The sequence below is a fragment of the Camellia sinensis genome, chromosome 6, assembly GCF_055761805.1.
Source record: "Camellia sinensis isolate YWXY chromosome 6, ASM5576180v1, whole genome shotgun sequence".
In the NCBI taxonomy this organism is placed as follows: domain Eukaryota; kingdom Viridiplantae; phylum Streptophyta; class Magnoliopsida; order Ericales; family Theaceae; genus Camellia; species Camellia sinensis.
In genome coordinates this window covers 10084323-10089523 of record NC_138966.1, presented here as the reverse complement: position 1 = coordinate 10089523, position 5201 = coordinate 10084323, and positions in this window count along the sequence as shown.

The following is a 5201-nucleotide window of genomic DNA, read 5'->3' as shown; positions in this document are numbered from 1 at the left end:
TTGGTGTTCGGGCCTCTTCACCACTGAAATCTTGAGGGATTTCAGTGGCAGAGATGGTGCCTTGAAGTCTCCAAAAGGGGAGGGCCACCCCCTCTCCTTGTTGTCCTCAAAAGGGACCCTTTTTGGCCTCTTGAGGGAGCATCATGTTAGAGTGTGTATTGATCATGTCTTGGCTGTTTTCCATGCTTATTATGCCATGATATAACCTTGTTGTGTGTTGGTTTTGGTACACCATGCATGCTTAGCATATCTACCATGTAATGCCTTATTATTGCCTTAATATGCCTTAGGTTGTTAGCCTTTGCTCTAGCATGTTTTAGGCTTAGTCTTGTGAAGCTTTTGTGCATATTTTGCCATGTTTAAGGTCTGTCCTAGGTTGTTCGGGTCGGATTTGGCATGCTTAATATAGCCACTTTGCATTCCGGCTTGTTGGCCTTAAGTGTATGAATGTATAGCATGACATTTTTGCATTGATTTAGTGATTTGGAACTATCCACCATGTCATTTCAGTCCCACTTGCATGCCTATATGCTTGCCTTGGATGTCTCTTTGATGCTTTATGAGCTTGTGTTATATGTTCCATGTTTTGGCCATTATACATGCCTTTGAATTTGAACCACTTAGATGCCATCTAAGAGTCCCCTTTGCATGGTCTAGGTTTGCCTTGAACCTATTTTAAGTCCTCTTAGCCTTGTGAGGCTTGGTTGACTTAGTCATGGTTTAAGTCCCCTTGATTTGCTTCAAGTACTTGGGCCATTTGCATGCTAATGTTTAGCCTATCTTGTTGCTTGGTTTGACACCATCTTAACATGATTTTCAATGCTTATCTTGCATGCCATATGCCCATGATTACCCTCTTTCAAGTGTGCTTGAGAGTTCCCCTTTTGTGCCTAAGTGTTGGCCCTTTAACATGTGCATGTGTGTATGTGTATTTGGTCTTTCATTTTGGTCACTTTGGCCACTGTTTTGGGCCTTATTAGAGCTGCCCAAATCATGTTTAAGTCCATCTCTTTGTTTGTTGCGTGTACTCCTTGTATGTTGTAGCATATTAGTGAGTTGTTGCATAATCGAAATTGCATGATTGAATGAAGTCACATGTTTGTTTGCATGCATGAACACCCGTATTGTGTCTTGCATGTTTGTGCATTTAGGTCACATCTCACATGCTTGATATTAACATGCTTGCCTCATGTCTTGCATGATTATTGTCTATGCCTTGCATGATTGTTGCATGTTTGTGCATTGCCCATGTTCATGCTTGCATGCTAGTTTGTATGGTTAGAGTTGCATAGCATTGGCACGCATGCTCTACCTCTTGACCAAGTCATGATAGAGGTAGAAGCCTCTTGATTTGATTGTTTGCATTGCATTTGACATTAAAATGTGCACACTTGGTCCTTTGGGCCATCACGCATGGAAATGCGCGATTGATGGTCCGAGAACCAAGGAGCATGTCCCTTTGAGTCATTAACATGATAAGGGACATGATTGGTGCATATATGCCTTGAATTGTATTGCCATGCTCTGCCTTGCCCTTTGTTGCTGTCAATTGCAGATTCTGCAGGAGCTTTCTGCTGACCGGCAGTGTCTAGTGCCGACCGGCAATACTTCCTCTGCCGATAGCTTCAACAATGGCCGGTGATCATATACCACTGCCGGTGGCCATTCTACCCAGCCGATGACATTCTCCAGTATCCAGAGAAGCAATCCTGAGGTTTTGGCAGCCTCCAGAGGAGTAAAGAAAGGAAAACAGAGGCAGCCTATGCATGGCGGTGCACTTCCAAGCAAGACCTGAGCACGCGCTGCATCTGGCTCTCCTCCCGAGGCGGTTTACTGCTTTTCCTAGCTTAGTTAGTTTGTTAATTAATTAGGCAATTTGTAATATTTAATTAGCTTGCGTAGTTAATTAATTTGTGTTATTTATTTGGTCCCTCCGAGCGAGGACAAATCTGTAATAAGTGTGTGTGAGTGGTGTGTATGTCTTCCAATCCCCACTTCTTTCTTCCCTTTTATTTACCTGCTTATGATGGTAGACTAGGGCATATTTAAAATTAGCATACCTCATGTAATGCATGCGTGCATTCATTCATTTGTCCTGCATGCACTAGGCTCGGTACATCATGCTAACTGCATTTGTACTTCGGTTCCAAATTGAATACGTGCATCAATTGATTGCATTTCACATGCCATGTTTAGATTAGCCGAACCTATTCTAGTAACATTTTGTATGCGATGCCTTAGGCACTTAACATGGACTTGGATCATGCATGTTTGCTAACAAGTTCTTTGTTTTGGTGCGGAGTACTATGTAAGTGTTTTAAAGCTTTAGCATATCGCATGCGTGTGAATGCTACCATGACAGTATGTTTACCATGTGGCTAGATGCTTATGTGATAAACTGTTTGAATGCCTGTGGGTGAAGGTAGGATTGGCTGAGTTGGAAAAACTCATTGAAATCCGTATTTTAGCCTACTTGCGAGTAGCAAATTCGAAAACATTTTTCTAAGACAAACGGATATGCAATGCTTATTTCCAAATTAAACAATCTAGTCTATACTTGTTTGCTGTGCGCATAACGTAGTAATTCTAGGCTAATAATCGGGATAAGAACACATAACGTTTTCAAAATTGGATATCACGGTTAGTAGAGGCCGGTCTTCGGACCGGGCGAGAGGGGGTGCTCATAGCTGACCTTCCCCAATCGTACCCAAGCTCCCGAGCCAAGGCAACTTTGGTGATGACGGACACGTGGCCTTCGGCACCAAGTCAGGGTTTCCTAAATTCCCCCATTTTAAAATATTTAGGTGGCGACTCTGTATCTGACAAAGCAGTCCATGTTTGGCACTTCTTTTCAAAATCTGTTTCTCAAAACGATTTGCCGGATTTGGACTCTTTGGTTCAGATTAAGAACCGTGACAACAAATCGAGTCCGAATTGTAGTGAGGCCCACGGGTGCGTCTACAGCAGTCGATAGGACAAGTTGGAGACCGCAGTCATGGTCTCCACACATGACCTCAGCGTATACAAGTTAGCTTTGATGTCAGACTATGTCGCCATTATTTGCTCAACTGACATCGCTGGAAAGTTAAAAATAGGGAAAGGAGGAGGAGCATGCGGTTGAGGTTCAGGGTAGTCGAAATCAGTCATCCCTATCGTGGACTTATTGAGGCCTAGAAAAAGAGTAAGAAAACCGCGGGAAGAGCCCATGTTAGAGAAGAGTGATGCAAAAAGAAAGGGATTGCATAGTGGTGGCAGAGAAAGTTTGCAGCCTTTTGCTCTGCCTCTCTCACAGGTCTCAACTTAAGAAGAGAGCAAAGAAGAAGAAGAAGAAGAAGAAGAAGAAGAAGACAAAGAGGAGAAACATTAAGATAAGGTGTTGAAGAATCAAGGCCCTGTCGGTCAGGCGCCACGATTGTTGAAATCGCGCGCCAGACACGACGCTCGAAGAAGATGAAGGAAGAGAGAGAGACAAAAACAGGAAAGAAGAGAGAGATGTGTATATGTATATGTATATGTATATGTATGTATGTATGTATGTACGTGTGCATATATTATGTACATATATGTCTGTGTACATGTAACTATGTATTTTTTGTCTCTATATCTATATGTGTGTATCTGTATACGTATATAGTTTGCCTGTGTGTATATGTATACATATGTAATACGTATTTTGTATATCGTTCATGTGAATATGTAACCTTTCCTCCCTCTGTATGAGATACGGTTAGGTACGCCTGCTGGTTACACCAAATTTTCTCATTTCACGTGAAATGTGTTAGGATTTAAAGTTTACCCGGTTAAAACCTTCCCCCTCTCTGTATGAAATACAGTTAGGTACGCCTGTTGGCACCTTTCCTCTTTTCGCGTGAAACGCGTTAGGATTTTCAAGTTTACTCAGTTAAAACCTTCCTCCTTTCCGTATGAGATACAGTTAGGTATGTTTGTTGGTTATACCACCTTTGCTCCTTTCACGTAAAACGTGTTAGGATTGGAAGTTTACCCGGTTAAAACCTTCCCCTTCTCCGTATGAGATATGATTAGGTATGCATGTTGGTTACACAACCTTTGCTCTTTTCACGTGAAACGTGTTAGGATTAGATGTTTACCTAGTTAAAACCTTGCCCCTTTTTGTATGAGATACAATTGGGTATGCTTGTTGGTTACATCATAGTTTCACTTTTCACGTGAAACGTGTTACGATTTGATGTTTATCCTGTGAAAACCTTCTCCCTCTCCATATGAAATATGGCTAGGAACGTCTGTTGGTTACACCACTATACCTCCTCCCGCGTAAAACACATTTGGATTTCGAGTTCATTATTTTCTCTTCTCGTGTGAAACGTGTTTGGATCTCAGGTTCACTATTTCTTCTCTCACCTGAGATGTGTTTGGATTTTGAGTTCACATTTCTTCTATCAACTGATTTGTGGCACATTTAATGCAATGATATGACGTATTTGTATGCGATGCACTCTCTCTATTATTTATGCCGTGGCATATTTATATGCGTTATATCCTTTGTTATGCTTTATATCATTTGCACGAGGCTTGTCTCATATGTTACTATCTTCATACCTTTATCATCACTCCATGACAATGCATCCTATTACATAATCATGAATGTTCAAAACAACCAACTACGCGAAGCGTGTAAGTTCAACTTTCAAGTGGCATTTCGAGCATATCATTTGCATTCTGCCCTTGAACTACGCTAGTTTGATTCCTTGCAAAGGGATACGTAGGCAACCTTCGGATTCAACCAATTGCATCTGCATCTTGTTTGTTTGCCCAAGTCTTAAAGCCTTGTTAAAACGGTCGTCTTTAGGCTTTAGCATTCACTCATGTCATAAAATGACTTCGAGCTCTGTCAAAGAGGGGCAACTGTAGACACCCCATTTTGACCGGTCCTAAGACTTGGGCGCTTTCTTTTGATTACCCTATGATGACAAAACAAGAAGGTGTTTCTTACAGGATCCTTAATAATAAAACTTTCATAGTGTTTTGTTATAATCCAAGTGGTTTGTTTATCTCATATTTATTTTCTTACTTTATATTTCATAGTGTGTTGTTATAATACAAGTGGTTTGTTTAGCTTATTATTATTATTATTATTATTATTATTATTATTATTATTATTATTATTATTATTATTATTATTATTATTATTATTTTACTTATTTGCTTGCTCTTGTTTCATA